This window comes from Helianthus annuus, chromosome 12 (assembly GCF_002127325.2).
Source record: "Helianthus annuus cultivar XRQ/B chromosome 12, HanXRQr2.0-SUNRISE, whole genome shotgun sequence".
NCBI classification, from domain to species: domain Eukaryota; kingdom Viridiplantae; phylum Streptophyta; class Magnoliopsida; order Asterales; family Asteraceae; genus Helianthus; species Helianthus annuus.
The window spans coordinates 56,224,643-56,244,274 of NC_035444.2; the positions used below are offsets into that span (position 1 = coordinate 56,224,643).

At 35.7% G+C, this 19,632-nt stretch overlaps 2 long non-coding RNA genes across 5 annotated transcripts; both read left to right on the plus strand.

The window, feature by feature from the left end:
- Positions 1 to 4,908: 4,908 nt before the first annotated feature.
- On the plus strand, positions 4,909 to 8,634 carry LOC118484709. Of its 4 annotated transcripts, none has more exons than XR_004874121.1 (6): positions 4,909 to 5,004; positions 5,082 to 5,170; positions 6,632 to 6,721; positions 6,896 to 7,189; positions 7,535 to 7,787; positions 8,269 to 8,634. It is a non-coding gene; the product is annotated as an uncharacterized LOC118484709 (long non-coding RNA). The 4 variants fall into 4 exon arrangements; XR_004874119.1 differs by lacking the exons at positions 4,909 to 5,004; positions 5,082 to 5,170 and adding an exon at positions 6,439 to 6,554 and having other exon boundaries at positions 8,269 to 8,323; positions 8,471 to 8,634; XR_004874120.1 differs by lacking the exons at positions 4,909 to 5,004; positions 5,082 to 5,170 and adding an exon at positions 6,443 to 6,554 and having other exon boundaries at positions 6,896 to 6,942; positions 7,086 to 7,189.
- An 8,933-nt stretch (positions 8,635 to 17,567) lies between these two features.
- LOC118484710 lies at positions 17,568 to 19,162 on the plus strand. Its single transcript, XR_004874122.1, has 3 exons — positions 17,568 to 17,695; positions 18,191 to 18,256; positions 18,937 to 19,162. It is a non-coding gene; the product is annotated as an uncharacterized LOC118484710 (long non-coding RNA).
- The last annotated feature ends 470 nt before the right edge of the window (positions 19,163 to 19,632 follow it).

Here is a 19,632-nt window from a genome sequence, read left to right on the forward strand (position 1 = left end):
ATTAAGAAAACTATAACAATAATCTACTCAAATTAAAGAGTATGAAATGCTCATTAATACGACATAATTTAAAAAAAAATATTATCATATGAAAAAGTTATAGCCTTTTAAAATCATGGGTTTATGAAGTGGGTTTATGAGTCACCAATATTGGATCTTCCTATTTTGCCATTTCCTTACTTGTTTTCCCGATACATATTGTATCTCTTGTACATATAGGTGCACAAAATAATGGGTTAATTAATCGTAACCAGTTATTGACCGAAATCCTAACCGGTTAATAACCGATCGAGGAATAACCAGTTAGTGGTTACTTTTAACCGTAGGTTAGTAACCGGTTATTGATATTCAGTATAAGAACCGGTTATTAACTGGGTTTTTTTTTAACTGGTTTTTTTAATGGCAGACCAGTTAACCGAAAAAATTAAAAAAAAGCAAAAAACTGGTTATTAACTGAAAATAACCAGTTAATTAACCGAACCGGTTAAAGTAATTAACCGGACCAGTTAAAAAAATAACCGGTTAAAATTTAACCGGTTAAAACATTAACCGGTCAAAGTAAAAAAGTCAAATTAACCGGTATAACCGAACATGTTATTAAAATTAACCTACTTGTACATGATCTTTGCCATTTGTTTAAATGGTTAGTCGGTTAAATGATTATTGGGCTTAATTTATAAAATGGTTAATGGGTTTATACTAACCAGAAATGGGCCAATTAAGTAATAACTAACAAGCTATTCAGTTGTTTTTTTATAGGCAAGCTATTTAGTATTAACTGATAAACTATTTAGTTTATATATTTTTAGATTTTTTAATCAGTAGATTTATTATATATTATATATTATATATTATAAATTTGCAACATATTTGGGCAATAGATAGTTGTAATCTATGTATAAAGTGTTTTTTGTGCTTATGTATGTTGTATGAGTTGTTATGTTATGTGTACATTAGATGTAGCTTGATAGTGAAGCCTTAGGCTACACGGTATGGGGGTCGTCCCCATACCGTCGTGGTCCGTCGCCGGTGTATACACCGTGCCGCCCCCCCACGTCCCGTCCTCAACGTCCCTTTCTCGCCGATTGCGACGGTCCAAAAGTGTGGGGCCCAATCCAGAAAGTTACCGTTATAAAAAAAAGTAAATTCCATTTTTTACAAACAAACAAACGGTCATATTTATAAAATATATATATTTCCATTCCATTTTCACTTTCATTCATAAAATTAACCCCAAAATTTCATCTCTCTCTCACATAATTTTTATAAATCTTCTTCCACTTTTATAAACCTTACACTCTTTCATGGATCCCTTCAACAACCCGGACAACCCGAACAATCCGAACAACCCGAACAATCCCAACAACCCGACCCAACCTAATGTTTTCTCGGTTCCGGGATATTATCCGATGCTAGAACCGAACCAATTCTCGCAATATTCATCAAATGCGTTTGCTTCATTCCAACACTCGCCAAACCAATTCGCTCAATTCTCCTAAAATCAAGCCCTTCAACAAATGATGATGCGGGGTGCTTATAATTTCCCACCGAACCCCACACCACCCGTTCAACCTCAACCGATCCCCACACCACCCGTTCAACCTCAACCGATCCCGACGCAACCATTTCAACAATCCGAACCCGAAGACGGTGTGGAGGTTGTTCCCGAAACCCAACCGCCTAAAGGAAAAGGAAAACGAAACAAAGGCAAGCAAGTGGTGGGTGATCAACCGTCCAAACCGAAGTCGACTAAGTGGACACCAATCGAAGAAGAAGCCTTAGCCAAGGCTTTCATCAGCACGTCTGACCACCCGACAAAAGGTTCGTATTTTTTTTAAGGTTTATACATTTTTTTTGTTTATTTTTTCTAAACAGTTTGTTTTTTTTTAAAGTTTAAATTTTTTTTTCTTAACAGTTGCTTTTTTGGTTTATTATAGTTTTAAAGTTTAATTTTTTATTTATTATTTTGTTAACAGTTTAATTTTTTTGTTTATTATTTTGTCAACACTTTATATATTTTGTTTGTTTTTTATAGGTAATAACCAATCGGGTGAGGGGTTTTGGTCCAAGGTATTGACGAAGTTCCTCGTCCTTATGGACCAAGGCCCGTATCGAGATATCGACTCGGTCACCTCAAAGTGGCGGAAAATGAACTCGTCCATCAATAGGTTTTGTGAGGAATATAATAAATTATATACAAGTGACCGTCGTAGCGGGTGGAGCGACGACGATGTGTTCGAAAAAGCGTTGGACAAGTATAAGCAAAACAATGGTAATACCAACTTTCCTCACGTTCGCGCGTGGGCAATTGTAAAAGACGAACCAAAATGGGCGCCGATTGGAACGAGGTGGCGATGGCGAAACGCCAAAAAACATCGGAAACGAGTAGTTTTAGCGCCGGTGGATCGGACGCGAGGTGTCACATAAACTTAAATGATGACGCCGACTTTGACGAAGAGGAGTACGCCGTACATGAAGCGGAGCGTCCACCGGGCCGAGACAAATCAAAGAAGGAGCGGGCCAAGGGGAAAGAAAAGGAAAAGGTGGACCTGAAGATGGAAGAGTTTATGGAACAGTTAAAAATGTACAACGACGTCTCGGCCCAAAAGACGAAGGCGAAGGAGCGGGCCGTCGAAGAAAAAGCTCGTGTAGCGGAAGAAAAGTTACGCGAGAAGGTCCGATTGTCGAATGAGAAAACAAGAATTTCGGATGAAAAAATTCGGCTAAAGGAATGGGAAATGATAACGATGGATGTCGATCAATATCCCGAGCCGAAACGTTCGATGTTGAAAAAGCTTCAAACCGACATCATGAAGAAGCATAATATTATTTAAGTCTATGTTTTTTTAAGTCTTTGTTTTTTTTTAATTAAGTTTATGTTCTTTTATGTTTATGTAATATGGTTTTAATAAATAAAAAAAAGGGTTTTCCTCAACCAACACCACCGCTTCCTCTGAAAAAAAAGGGTTTTCCTTCTTGCTGGTTATACAATTTAATCGCCGGTGTTAAAAAATGAGGTGGAGGAGGATACAGTGGTTGGCAGGTTAATTATTTGAATTTCTTTTGTAATGATCTTGTAAATTTTGAGAAATTGAAGTTAGTTTGGATTTATAGGAGACCCTAGGGTTTCTAATTGGGTCCTTTGCATCGGGGAACAGTTGTGTTAGTATGTTTAGCTTGTCTAAATCGTGATGGGGTTTGGTTGATACTAATTTCATGGAGTATTTGTATGAGCAGTCGTGGATTGCAGAGTTACGAGCGATTGTATGCACGGGTTTTTGGGTCTTAGGGTTTTGTTTGAATTACAAGTCAGCAGGCTACCGTTACAAACAATTGAAAACAAAATCAAGAAGGGAGTAGGAGTTGGGTGGAAAGTGTGTTTTTCCTAGAAAGTCTAGGAAGCAGTAAGAACGCGACATGTGGCATTGAAGGATTTTATCTAAAAGGGCATTTATATACTTTCACAATCTTTTTTTATTTTAGGAAATTATCTTCAATAACTAACTATACATAAATTTCGGAATTTTTTGTTTTCGATTTCTGATCTCACGTATTATCAATCATTCCTTCGTTTTCTTGCTGGAATCTATCAGCATGTTCTTGGTACTGTGTTTTAACAGTTTGTTCTTGGTGATGTGTTTTAACAGCAAGCAGATTCATACAGGTGTGTTTTATTATTCAGATTCATACAGTTGTGTTTTAACACCAAGCAGATTCATACAGTTGTGTTTTAGCATTCAGATTCATACAGCTGTGTTTTAACAGCAAGCAGATTCATACAGTTGTGTTTTAGCATTCAGATTCAAACAGTTGTGTTTTAACAGCAAGCAGATGCATACAATTGTGTTTTAGCATTCAGATTCATACAGTTGTGTTTTAACAGCAAGCATATTCATACAGTTGTGTTTTAGCATTCAGATTCATACAGGTGTGTTTTAACAGCAAGCAGATTCATACAAATGTGTTTTAACAGCAAGCAGATTCATACAGTTGTGTTTTAGCATTCAGATTCATACAACTGTGTTTTAACAGCAAGCAGATTCATATAAATGTGTTTTATCATTCAGATTCATACAACTGTGTTTTAACAGCAAGCAGCTTCATACAAATGTGTTCTATTATTCAGATTCATACAGCTGTGTTTTAATAACAATTCAGATTCATACAGCTGTGTTTTAACAGCAAGCAGATTCATACAAATGTGTTTTACATCAGCAGATTTCGCCCCAGCTTTCGATCGGCATCCGGTAACTGTTCCGCTGCTATCTATCCTTTCCAAAGTTTCCTGCTTTTTGAATCTCTTCCCTGCAACCAGCAAAATACCGTCGATTACAAACAAGAATCACCTGTAATCGCTTTGTAAAACACGCAGTACAATGAAAGCTTGATCTTACGTATATGGAACAAGGAAAATCTCTTATCTTCATCCATGATTTTAGGTATTTTTGGTATGATTTTGGGGGTTTCCGAATTTGGGTTTAGAGAGAGAAAGAGAGAGAGAGGGAAATTGGCGTGTATTAAGGAGATGTGATATCTCTGACGGTTATTTTTGATTGGTTTAAAACACACATTAGGACGAAATTACCCCTACTCATTTTAAACAATCTATTAAATATAGTTAATTATTACAAGATTGCCATTGATTTAATCTCAACCCTTAAACACACCAATCGGATGGACAAGATCGCTTCCTAGACTTTCTAAGAAAAACACACTTTCCGTAGGATCCCTACTCTCAAGAAGGTTACGCCACTGTTCTTTATGTCCATTATATATTATATAAACTGTTGTAGCACTTCTTATGTCCATTATAATTTTCCCATTGCTTTGTATTACAGTTTCATTTTCTTAAGTTCTTTATGTCGATAGGTCTTTTTCCTATTTAAATGTTGACCCATCTAAAATGATAACTGACTTGGAGCTGGTGTTGTTGCAGCTACCACAAGTTATTGAATTGATGATTATCCTGAGTAAATTGCTTCTAAATGGAAATTTCGCCATAAGGTAATTATTAATAAATTCCAATCTTAGCAGTTATTCCTGAGGATAAATCTCAGCCAGAATAACCCAAAATTTGACAGTTAACGACAACGATGATGATAATTGTTGAATTGAGGGTTTATGGGCGGTATTTGCGGTGGTCAAAAGAAGTCGAATAAAGAGAAAACGGGTAATAGATTCAACTTTAGGGTTTGATACATGTTGAATAGTACAGGGACTGATATTGTAAATAATTCAATAAGTGTGAGTAAGGGACTGTAACTGTAATAATAAGATTGTGTAAGGACTAGTATGATAGTATAGTTAGTTGGTAGTTAGAATGGGTAGTTAGAGGTTGTTAAATACAGTTGAGAAGGAAGGAATGGGTATCATTGTGTGTTGACTGAATTCTTTGTTTCTCTCTTCTCTTATTCTCTCAATTACCACGTATCAAATTGGTATCAGAGCTGTTCGACCCTCGTCGGAGCTCCGGTAACCACCACCATTCCGTCATCTTCTCCGGTTTCTCTGTTCCTATTCTGTTTCATTTCTATGCTGGATTGATTAATCCTGATCAATCTATTCCATTCAATTCATTTATGTGCCTGGATTGATCAATCGTGATCAATCTATTCTAAATCAAGTCCATGACGAATACAAAAAGTCAATCTGAACTTGAAAGAACCATTCAAAATCATACCACTTCATTGCTTAAATTCGATGCATTCATGGAAAAAACAGACAAATCCTTCCATGAATTGAGGCAAGTGCTTGAAAAAATTTTGATGGATCAAACAAATGTGAACAATCCAAAAGACAATGGTCCAGATAACATGCCTATCACTAGAACAGACAGGCTATATCGATTGGGAAAGATTGAATTCCCAAAGTTTAAGGGAAATGAAGTGGAAGACTGGATTTGCAAGTGCGAACACTTCTTTGATGTGGATGTGTTATGGACTAATACCATTGCAAGGTATGGGACTTGTCCCACATCGGTTGTATGGGCAAACTGATGTGGGGTTTATATACCAAATGGGCTTTCTCACCCACCAGGCTAGTCTTTTGGGTTGAGTTCTCTCGTTTGGTATGTAACATTGGTATCAGAGCCAGAACTCGGAGTGGTGGCCCACGGAGTGGTGGCCTGGAGAGAGCCAGCCGTGACCAACGTAGCCGTGACCAACGTGGCCGTGACCAACGTGGCCGTGACCAACGTGGCCGTGACCAACGAGGCTCGGAGTGGTGGCCCATGGAGTGGTGGCCTGGAAAGAGCCAGCCGTGACCAACATGGCCGTGACCAACGAGGACGTTGGCCCTTAAGGAGGGTCGATTGTTATGGACTAATACCATTGCAAGGTATGGGACTTGTCCCACACCGGTTGTATGAGCAAACTGATGTGGGGTTTATATACCAAATGGACTCTCTCACCCACTGGTGGGCTCTCTCACCCACCAGTTTATGTGTGTAGATAAAGTGAAGGTCAATAAAATTGATGAATTATCCATTTCAATCATCAAGCCCTGCGCTCTTCTTATACCTTCACGCAGACGAAGATAGATAACTACAATCTCAGGTACGATTTCCACTGTTAGTTGAATAGGCTTTTCTTGGTTCTGATTTGCTTACATTTATTGGGTTTTTGCATTTTAGGTTAGGGCTTCTCTGGATGTGTTCGTTTCTAATATGGCTTTCAAGTGTCATGATCATTTTCTTTGTCCATTCACTTGCAATCGCAACCAGGTATAATAATTCTTCTTTCCTATAATTTTTTGTATCAGGTCAATCACTTTTAACACACCGATTCCTCTAGTTTTGTTCTCTAGGTTTCTGTCCACCATTTAATTGATTTTCAGCAACCAAGCTTTCTATTGAGTATTTTGTTTGTGTTTAAAAATTGTTGGTCGTCTTCTGTAGGATGCATGCGAGATCTATTCCAAAGAATCAGGCGACTTTGGCTCTAGGTAAGAGGATACGTTGGAACCATTACCTCTTCACTAGGTTTTATTCTAACTTATCATCATCTGAATATGATTCCAGCCTGAATATTGCTTTTGGCAAGGTTCGCAAACACTTTTTGTACAAACTATATTTTTTTGTTAATTAGGGCTTATGACAAGGATGCTTCGAAATTCAGTCGAAGAAAGGCACTCACTAATTTTGAACCCAACTCATGTGATGGAAAGTTAAGTCCCGGGACCGAAAATGAAGGTAGGAGACAGTTAACTTTCATTCTCGTAATTTTAATTAAAGCCTTCAGCCGATCCATAGATTAGGGAGCTTGCACCAAATAAATTTGACAAAATAAGGGGGTAATGAAAATGTCCCATGCTAGCTGCACTTTTATTTGTGGTGTTTAGTCTTAATTGTTGCTTTTCTTTCTTAATTTATGTTGTCCTTTTTATTTTCGAACTAAGAACATAATTTGCCCAATTTATATTTGAGAAAACAGGAGTGTGCATGAAAAGATAATTGATATGATCCCTGCAAAAATGCACCTTTCCCATGGGCTTTAATCTAATGATAAATTGTGTGACTTTTTATGTGAATTTTTAGGTTGAAGTTGTTAGTGGTTAGACAAAGAGGTTGGCTGAGAATGATGTTACCAGTCTTCAAGTGAGTGAATTAGAAAAACTGAAGAAGTAAGGAAATGAATAATGTGACCTTGGCAATGATGCATTGAACCTGTTTTGCTTAAATGCCTCATCGAAATCTGGTTTTTTGGAACACGATGATTGCAAGATGTTTAAAATCTTATAGATGGAAAAAGTGACATGAGGAAATGCAATACTCCAAAAACAGATTTCAGGTATTAACTAATGTATTCTTTTCAAAAGTGGTAATTTGACCCGTTCACTTAAGAAACGGGCCAAATGAAGTTATATATTATAGGTCGCAACTCACCTAGAAGCGTAATAAAATAGTAATGTTGACACAAATTATTTACAAAAACTTCAAAATTCTTGGTAAAAAGTTTTGTGGCTAACCCAGCCGAACCTGACCCATTTGACCTTTGACCCATTACTCAGTGCACCTCAACTCGCCCATTTACATGTTATTTCTCAATGCACCCAATCTTCCCCATACATGTGTTGCTAATAGCTATCCTGAGACTTTTTTTTTGTAATTTCTAGTTTGCAAACTGAAGCACAAGTTTATGTTACCCTGAATATAATTTCAAGAAAGAATTATATGACATTTGCTTAATGTTTGAAATTCAATTATTGATTATGAATTATTATTTCTCATTGACTAATGCTTTTTATTTCTTTGTCTATAACAACTTACAGATGGAAAAAAAGTGAAAATATGAACAAATGCGATACTACTAAGACAATATCTCAGGTATTATATGTGAAAGTTCAACACCGACCTGATTTTGCGTTTTGAATCATTGGATAAAAGCTTGCTGCAAAAGGAATTTAATTTATTAGTTTAAGTTAATTAGATTTAGTTTGTAAAATTTAATTAATTGAATTATTTTTTTTATAGTTGAGTCAGGAAAGGATGTTTGGACTCCAAGCTAATGGTGTATACTGTATAGATAGTTGCCGTAGCGTTTTGTTAGTTGCCGTAGCGTTTTGTTCTAAGTCTGAGTTCAGGCTAAGTGATGTGACTATGGAATGTTAATGTAACAAACACTTGGGTTTTATTAAGTATGATCTATATGAATGGAACCCCGCCGCATCGCGGCGGGTGATAAATCTAGTATTTGTAAAATTTTGAAACATAAAAGTTATTTTTTCTTGGGTGGGTGTCAAAACCTTTTTCAGCTGGTGTCAAAATTTCATGGTGTGGTGTAAAAATTTTCAAATTGGAGCTTTTAGTTTGATTTGTTAAAATTAACCTACTTTTATATGTTTTTTTCGAAAGGTGTGAATTATTCGCGAATGTCAGGAGGTCTAGCATACGTTGTCTTAACCGGTTCCGCGCTAGAGAGCCCCTTGCACTGTAGATCCTCAATTTAAACCCCTCAATGAGAAACCCCTATCAACCAGACTCGAACTTGAGACCTGGAGGGGAAAACTCACCCGGACCCACCATAGGTGGAACTTAAATACCCGTAGCCACCACTAGAGCACTAGTACCTATTTATCGCATTTCAGTCTTCTTGGCTTCATAGGCATTTCAGTCTTTTTCTAAACATACAAATAATAAAGACCTATTTTATTTATTTGTTACAAAGATAAAGATTTTTTTTCGTTTTGTTTCATTCCAATCATCAGGGCAAATTACATAAGGATAACAGGTAGACGAGCAACAAACTGCGCCGCCATCCCTTTCTGAATAGAAAACCCTAATCTACTAAAAACAAAGCCTCGCCCCTGAGGAGTTGAAAAGTTGTTGTGGACCACACGCTGAACTCTAGACAAGAACCGAACTGCCTCCGGCGCCAAGGAGCCGAACGTGTCACACGCCAGGGGGACAAAGGCATGCTGATTATCCTCACAAGCTTTCGCGTGCTTTTCCACCTTTTTTGACTCTGCTTTCAGTAATGCTTGCCCAGGCACAAACCCATTTTCCCGAAACCCGGCTTGGGGGGGATACACCTGTGAGATCGACAAAAGCATGTTTCCCGCCCTCCCAACCAAAAACTAGCATGTCAGCCGGGCGTAGGGTGGATCTCCCCTCCGACGGATCTGTAAGAAAATTAACCGGTGCCTCTTTCTTTGCCGAGATCCCTGCTCGTCTGAGAATATCCATTAACGTGTCTCGAACAAAGTCATGACGATACTTAAACCCCGGTAACTCTCTACAGTGTAACGCATGCTCCCCGTATTTATCCAGGCATGCTTTACGGCAGACTGGGCAAGTTTCATCATTCGGGAACATGGGGATCATCAAACGGTACTTAAGGATTGACCGGTACTCCACCGCTGACATACGTTGACCCAAACCTTCAATAGGAATAACAGTTAAGAAATCCTGAGCGTGAGGCCTCTGTAGGCATTCAATGACGGCTTTCTGGCGGGGGGACAAATGGAAATCTTCTCCCAAACTTTGTGCGATTCGACAACAAAGGGCATTCGCCAAAGTTTTCTGTGGCTTTTTGGGGGCGGTGTCCTTGTTAGAGAAACCGCCGAGATCAAAGTCAGGTAGAGATTCATGCAAGCATTCCAAGGCGCTGGCATAATCTGGATCAGTGTTAGCAACCCCATTGTTACGTAAGATGTGGTTCTGCAACTCCCAAGATTGAGACCTGAAAGCCACAAAGGCATAGGCAGCCACATCCCGGGCCGAGAGAAGGCCCAACCCACCAAGCCGCATTGGCAAGGTCGCGATACAAATAATACAAAACGAAAATATTATAAATTCGGTTTTGTTAGATTAAAATGATCATCACTAGACTTTATGCAAATATCATTGTAGGTCACGATACTAAACATCTACATCATTTTTGTTTGGTTTATGTAGCAACAATAGTCTACTTGGACCACAAGAAAGAGCAATGTCACTAGTTAGAGTTCCCTCGTTGTCCCGGTTAGGTAAATGTTAGCCCATCGGTACTAATTTATTGAAACTAGGAATAAGACCCGCGCGCGTTGCCGCGCGGGTACGTTGCAAACATCGATGGATTAGTCCAAACGTTATGTGATGCGTCAATCATATGAAAACGCGTGTTTTGACATTTCCGATTGAACTCATTGTAACCTATATAAGCATTGTGATTGGATCAAAACATAAAGTAAATCAAATTTATACCGTACAATCATAACATATTATATGTGACCCGACTCATACATAGAAAACGTAACACATGTAATGGAAAAGTTGACATGTATAATTGAAAGAGATTAATTAGAGATTTCGAAAAAAAAAAACGGAAAAAAAGAAACTCTGATCTGACTCTACTCGATTCGAAACAAATTTTACAAAACATTCATAAAATAAGCACGGAAACATATTATATTTGACCTGACTCGTTTCCCAAAATAGTTTACGTCAAAGGATACACCAACTTGAATTTATACCGAAACGCACATAAAAATATGTACCTAAAAATGGTTTTCTTATAGGAAAACGTATTATATTTGACCTAGCTCGTTTTCAGAAAAAGTTTACGTCGAAACGTATAGCAAATTGAATTCATACCAACACATACATAAAAAATATGCACGTAAAAAATATTTTTTTTAAGTAAAGGAGGTATAGGGGTAAACTCGAAACAAATTATTAATAGAAAGCTTAATAGGTTAAATACGTTCGTAAAATCATGCCAAGTAGCACTAATGCCACACCATTGCCAGCAACCATTAACATCAGAAAAGCTCGTAAAAATAAAATAAATAAAAAAGGAATAAATAACATCGAACGAAAAACAGACGTAAAATTGTTGAACCACGCACACCCATTGCGTCATGTTAATGCAAAAGTTAGACGTAATGTAAAACGTAGAAAAGAATAACTAAGTCTATCTGGGACCTCCGCGTTGCGATAAACTTGTCAAACGGAGAAAAATAGACGCGTTGCGACGAGGCCTGTCAAACTAAAAAAAAATAAACGAAAAAACATTGAACAACGTTGCGGCGTGTTGACTCGCAATAAAACGAAAAACTCGTGAAAGATAAAAGTATGAGGGACTAAAGTTGAACAGGAAAAAGTGTTTGTGTTAAATTGTAAAAAATGGATAGTTTTAAGGTTAAAAGTACTAAAAAAATTAAAAAAGCTTAAAATGTAAAAGATAAAAAACTTATAGGTTGAAAATGAAAAATTAAGTTTTTTTTTTGAGAAACACCCTATGCATAAGTTACAAGCATATAAAGCAACAACATGTTGCTTATTTATAGTGTGGTAATGGTGACTCTCCTACGTGTGAGAATTCAAGTCCTATTGTGAGCAAATGATGTAGTTTAGTAATGGATTTAACGGTGTGTGAGTTTACCGTTTAAAAACAAGTAATTGGCAATCGAATTGATATGTGCATGTGTATAATGTGTATATATATGTATATAGTGTCATTGAAAACTAATTTTAACTAGTGAATTATGATAACAGTATAAGCATGTGTAACTGTATGTAAAATTGTTTCTTTGTTGAACAAGCTCCTATATATTTATATACACATGTAATATATATCAATATATCATTAAATAAATAAAAATTTAGTTTAACTATGAGAACCATTTTACTCTCTTTCTAACTTCCAGTAAGTAAGGCGGCGCAACTTGTTGCCCGACTACCTGCCATTGCTTTGTAAAAAAAATAAAATAAAAAAAAATAATTGTACCAGATTTTCTCATAATTGTACATCACATACTTAGATACTCACAGAAAACCAACTACACTAAATTTTGTTTGGTTCATGTAACATCAATAGTCAATTTTGACCACACGAAAGATCGATGTAACTAGTGTGTTTTCGTTCACCATCTCTGTTAGGTAATTAACACCTAGACCATGTGTTAGGGGCTGTTTGTTTACCTTTTAATAGGGCTCTTAATGATTCAGACCTCTTACTAGTTCAGCACTTAATGGTTCAGACTGTTTGTTTCATGAGCAAATGTCTGAATGGTTCAGACCTCTAATCTGAATTTGTTAGACATTTGCCTCTGAACGGTTAAGCATTATATTGACTCTTAATGGTTTAGACTTTTTACTGGTTTAGCACTTAATAATTCAGACCACTTACTGGTTCAGCACTTAACCATTCAGAAGTTGTCAAATGACCCCTTAGTGGGCTTTCAAGCAATTACAACCTTTTGGTAAAAGGGGTGGTGACCCTCTACGGACATGAGGGCACCCCAATTTCATTTTACATATTTAATTGGTTAGTCACATTTATACATCTCACTCTCTTCTCTTGTCTTTTCTTATTTCATTGTTTAAAGACTAGAAAATAGCCCACATATCACCTCTTCGTCGTAACATACGTAGGTAAAAGATGGAAGTTGAAACCACCCATGCATACTTAACAGGTAACGCCTGCGTGACAACATTTTTTTCGCCTTTCACCAATCCAAAACACATAACCTTAGAAGTGCAATGACTAATTGATTTACTAGTGACAATATATATACATACAGGGTGTACACGCCTACTAAAATTTCATATAGCTATTTACATATTAACACACATCACAAATAATCAGTGGCGGATCCAGGAATTTTTTCCATTAGGTTCACTTTTCTAGATGCTCCAATTTCATATGACCGAACATAAAAAATTTCGGGTCGATTCGACAGTTCAGATCGGGTAAGGCTCATTACATAATAAAAGTACGATACAATAATAAAAAGAACATCATCATTAGAAATTTAAAAACACGTAATATAAAATACGGTGGTCTTTACAGATAAAAAAAACTACCTAAAGTTGATCCTACGAGTTTTCATCTTTTGAAAATGTTGCATTACTCTCTACGATCCCTACGAGTTTTCATCTTTTGATTACTCTCTGCTAATATGGGTTCCATTAAATTTAAAGGGTGATTTACACATATCCCTTTCCTAAGATCATTAATTACATATATACCCAATCCTTAAAATCAATTACATATTTTTATCGACCAATCCTCAATGAACTTATAACTAATACATAATTAATGTTTATCATTTTTATTAATAGCTAATTGATTAAGTATTTGATTTAACACCCAATCTCCCATCTTTTATCGACCTAAAATAAGTTTTGATTTAACACCCAATCTCCCATCTTTTTATCGACCTACAATAACCTTGAAGTTAAACACAAATATTACACTAACAGACGATTAGCATACCAATCTACTGATCTAAACTGAGCAACTAATTTGCACTCCCTTGTAAACATTCATCTCATCACTCAAAATTCAAAAAATCAATTTTGATCACATGCTTGTAGTCAATCTTTTCTTCTGTTTCTTTGGAAGTGCAAATTAGTTCTCTAAGCCATTCGTTCTATTTAAATGCATACAAGTAATCACTTTCTATTAATTTTTCCAATCGTTCACTTTCATCAGATTCATTAGTTTCATACTTCACAGTATCATAAGGATCAAATATTTATATTACAAAAAGGGTAATTGGGTAATTTCACAAGAAATGAGGGGAAATATGTAATTAATTTTAAGATTTGGGTAAATATGTAATAAAGACTCTTAGTAAGGAAAAAATCGGAAAAAAAACGCAAGAAAATGGCTTATGCAAGATTTGAACCCGAGGTGTTAGGGAAAAGAGGCGCGCATTTAACAAGTGGAACACTAGAGGATTTGTGTTATGGGTTCCTCCGAAATTTTACTTATGGGTTCCTTTTCAGTTTGTCTTATACATTTACGCTAAAAATTGAAAACCGAATGAGTTCCTGGGAACCCAATGTTCATACATAAGTCCGCCCCTGCAAATAATCACACAACACTCGGCTGGATAATGTTTAATTAAATCACTCTTGCTTACGCATATCCTAGGCTTGACATCAAATCGAACCTCCTATTAACATAAACAATGTAAAGATCAAGAGACCTTTAAAAGGGTTGTTATGTAGGCTTTGGCTAGGGGTGTGGCATTTTTGGGTAAAAGTGGCTAAAGTGCAAAAATATTGGTCTTATAGAAAAGGTTTATTTTTGTGACTGAAATGATAAAAAGTGTACTCCGGGCTTGACGAGATTTTTGTTACTCGGCAATTCATTCTATTTTATTTTCTTTTCTTCCCTTTCCCATTTTTCTTGCTTTTTCTATATTTTCTCATTTTTTTTTTCCTTCTTTTATTCTTTTCTCTATACAAGACCATATTTTGCGAAAATAAGGATGAAAACAAAGTCATATGGTTCTTTTAATCAAAAGACCATATTTTGCGAAAATAAGGATGAAAATTGTAAAAGGCTTTTTTGGTTACTGGGTTGTTTTTATAGAAACTCTTGCGGGTTGTTGAAATGAAAGGGAATAGGCTTAAGGTTAGCTAATTTGGGAAAATGTTTTGGGTAAGGGAAACAAATGAAAAATAAGGATACACAAGGTTTTTTAAAAATTCTAGTGCCTCTATCACTTACTTACATGGTTTATTCATTTCGGACCGGAAAAGAATTACCTTGTCAAGATCTATAGTTGTAGGAACCATTTGGCTAACACAACAAGAAATGAAAAGGTGAACATTTATATAATATGTGTATGTGTGGTGATGCACATAATAAAGTCTCAGAATCTCACAAATGTGGGAAGGGGTAAACCGTGAAATTGTAATTTTGAGAAAATAATTTATAAAACATGGTTTCCAAGACAATACTGAGAAAATTATAAAAATGAAAAATTTGGGGTGTTTAGCGTATCAACGCGAATTTTGTATAAGGCTTGGATCGGACAAGTGATTCAATGAATCCCACCTGACACTTAAATTACACATTGGGTATTTTTGGCAAAAGTGGCTGGTGGCTGGAAGCTGGTGGCTAGAAGCTGGTAGCTGTAGCTTTTTAGATATATTTAGGTATTTGGCAGAGTACCTGGAACTTTTAATAAAATGTATAAAATGACCAAAATGGACATTAAAAAGTTGGTGCATTAAAAAGTTTATTATCTTTAGAGGTTAAAATAGTCATTTTTTCCCTAAAAGCTTTTAGCTCCTTCTAAACGCTACTAGTAGAAGGATTCAACCAAAAGCTTAAAGCTCCTGACCTAAAAGCTTTAAGTTCCTTCAACCAAACAAGCCTTTTTATTGAATAAGAGTTTTTCTTAAAAGCTTAAAGCAAGAAGCTCCTAAAAGTTCCATGCCAAACATACCCATTGTCCCAAATGTGCCCAAATGCATACAAAATGTTTTCAATACGAAAATTTGTGATTTAAACAAAAGATAAAATTTAGGAGACAAGGAGACACGTCCTCATGCCTGGTAGGCACGACCCTATGTATGGACATCAGAAGCTTTGAATTTGAAAGACACAACGTTGGGACTTTGACACGGCCTCGTACCTAGGTAGACACGACCCATGCATGATGGCATATTTTGTCTTGTTTTGCTGCAGTGGTGACATGGGGGCATGTTTGATCAGGCACGAATTCGTGTCAAAAGGCATGCATTGTTTTTTCTAAGAGAATGAAGCACGGGGACATGTGGCTGGAGCATGGGAGCGTGTGACTCTTCTGTTTTCTTGTAGACGTCTTGGTTTTCGGCGTGAATTATCTTTGGAAAATCAAAAGTAAACAAATGAACGACTTATTTTAAATATTAATACAACAAAATGATAAAAACATGCTCTATTTGATATAAAATATATGTTGGATTCTATACATAACAATATGTGGATACTAGAAATAATCAGGAGGCGTTTACCTTAAGGGTGAGATCGGATATGAAGGACTTTGTGTAATTGGTGGAGTTATGAAGATACATGATTGAATTATGAAGATTGCACAAAGTCAGACACTTCGGGTTAACACTACTAGAAAGTGAATAATTTCTTACGGAAATTTCCTACACAATTTTTTCGTCACAAATTCCAACACATTTTGTGACAAATTTCCAACGAAAAAAAATTCAAGATTTTATGACAAATTTTCGACGCAACAGCAATAAAATTTAAGAAACCGTTAATTATTGGCATTTGCATCACAGATCTGTCGGAAATAATATCATTTGCCACACATTTGTGACAAATAAGAAAAAAAAATAATAAATATTAATTTAAAAAAAAACTAAGGAAAGATAATAACATTTCCTACACATTTTTTACAAAATATTTATTTTTTAGTTAAACTAAACGTTCTGTTAGAATTGTGTCACAACTTGCAACACTTTCCAACAAAAAAAGTTATTGTATAAAATTGTATTAAATGCAAATACACGACTCTATAGATCTTGAAGCTCGGCTTGACAACTTTTTAGGCTCAATTTATGGTTTAAACATATTGTAACTTGCATTGTAACACATGATTTTTGTAACTTGGTGAATTCTGTAAAACATGTTTTTGGTAATACACATTTTTGCATTTTATTTATTAAAAGACTAGGTTGTTGGAAATGTGTCACAATGATAATAATGAATTTCTTTATTCGTTTGTCGGCAATATGTCACAAATATATATGATTTTTATTTTTATTTTTTTGTTTGTTTGTATGAATTGTGTCACAAATAATATTAAATAAAAAAAACATTTCATTGGAAAACTGTCACAAAACCAGTAGAATTTCATTTTTATTTTTTTATTTGTCAAAAATGTGTTGAAAAAAATATTGATTTTTCATTTCTACTTTTTTACGTTAGAAAACTGTCACAAAATTATTATATTTTTATATTTTTTGTCGGAAGTTTGTAACACTATAATGAACTTTGTCGGAAATGTGTCACAAATAATGTTGTATTAATTTTTTTTTTATTTTTTGTTTTTCGAAAATGTATGGCTAAAAAATCCTAAAAAATTATTATTATTATTATTATTATTATTATTATTTTATCATGATAATAGATTAATAATAATTAGTAATTGTTATGTAACACCCCAAAAAAAATTAACAAGTTAAAAACACCGTATCTTAAAATATACATGAAAGGTGTTAGTTAAAATTTACATTAGTTGAACAAAACAAACTTGAGGGGCTGATCTTGTAAAGATGGGGAAACTTGTTATTAATAAAACAAAATAAATCAAAAACACACACACATATGCGAACGTGTGGGTGTGTACGACCAGAGGAAAAGAAAACAGGGACCAAACCCTAGTTCTTGATTAATTCCATCAAATTCAGCCCCTAAATCAAACAATCCTGAATGCGTGAAGCTGAATTAGAGTCTATAACATCATTCTTCACAAGGTATGTTGAGAATTTGATGTATGCATATGTATTAAGTTCTTGATTAAATCTAAGATGCTCAATTAGGGTAAAATTCTGCGGAAATTATGATAAGAATAGTGAAATCTACATAATTCTAAACAAGTTTGATAAACATAAGTAGAACAAATGCCATGATTATGTATTTAGTTGAATACACAAGTATAAACAAATGGGTTTTGATGTAAAAGATTGAAACTCATAAAATCTGAAGGTTAATAATGATGTTGAACAAGTTATAATCAGAAATTTGAAATAAAAGGAGATAATAAACATTTCTACTTGTTAAATAGGGGTTTTGGTGGTTAGAAAACTTCAATAACAAGGATGATATGGCTAATTGTAAAGTATGCACATAAGGTGCTTGACAAAACGCCTAAAAGATGTTGATAGACATTAATTGTGGTGTTTGGCTAAATTAACAAGCTTTAGTTATGAGTCGAAAGGTTCTAATGACAATTGGCTTGTGCATTTTAGGCAACACGGTTGAGGCGTCGGGAAGTCAAGCCGGTGCGGACACTCGTTTGAAGGGAAAGCTCTAAGGTACGTGGCTAAACGCTTCGTTAATATGGTCATTTAGTCTTTTGCTATTGTTAATAGTTGGTACGTTAGAATATGAGATTTTAGTGGTTAAGTTTGCTTGAATGATGAAATTCGTAAGGGCAAACTAAACGGGTCAATAAGAGGAGGTACAAACCGGGTAACGGGAGTACCTTATACGTAGATCTTAAACCCGGGTGATGGGTAGTGATTATCAAACACGCAAACCGGTGATGGGAGCGTGAGTGTTGAAAATAAGGAATCCCGTGAACGGGTCTTCCTATTATGAAGTAATATTCCATCCGTGTGGTTTCGAGTAAAATGGGACAAACGGGCCAAAACAGCAAAACAACAAAGTATTTGCTACAGATTGAGTTTCAGGCAGGCTGCATAAGCTTGGCCTTTATATTATACGGGGGTGCAAGAAAGCTACCGTAAGTTACGGTAGCTACCGTAAGTTACGGTAGCGAACAAATTGTTACGGTTGTTTTCTACTGCCTTACAGCAGACCAGTATTGCCCAGTGGCTACCGTAGCTTACGGTGGCTACCGTAAGCTACGGTAGTGCCCAGTTACATTTGTTGAATTTTGCCTATCTTAGTTAATCGAAGCCGTTTTGAGCATAGTTTCGATTATGTTAATTTTCTAAGGAACTCTAATGCTAATGTTTGTCAAACTTTCCAGCTTATAGGTAATGCAAGTACGTGGATGATGATCAAGTCAATGCTTCCGAACCGAACACATTCAAGATCTAGTCCCGCAACTTTTGTTATTATTAGTTATTAGTAAGACTTATGTAAATGAAGGAATACTTATGTATCCTAATGTTGCTTTTAAACGATTGTTAAACTCGTAAGTACTAAGCTATCGATATTGTAAATGTTTTGGTTTAACGTTTATAAAGCTTAGTTCTATTTTATAGGTGAAAACTTATATTATAAGAATGAGTGTTACATGTTATAAGAGATGTGTAGCAGTTTGCGACGCCGTAGTTTTGTAGGAAATGTGTAGGAAGTTGCGTTGGAAATGAGTTTCCTACGAGGCATTTTGCTACATCATACTTTGTCACAAATGCGTCGGAAAGCCCGATTTATGATGCATTTCCCATGCAAAATGGTGTCAGAAATTTCATGTAAGACGAAGATCGAGTTTGGTAGTTGTGCATGGTATAGTTAGTTCAGTTTATTATTAACTTATCGAACTGAATTTCATGTCTTTGTGGAAGCCGATTTGTTGGATATTGGGCATTGAAAATCCGACTTCTCTATCTTATGTCAGTTAAGTTTGAAGATCAGAAGATCGAGCGTTAATACCTTAAGTGGTTGGTTTGTGTTAGCTTAATTCAGAGATGGTTACGGTTGAGGGGGAGAACTACGGTGT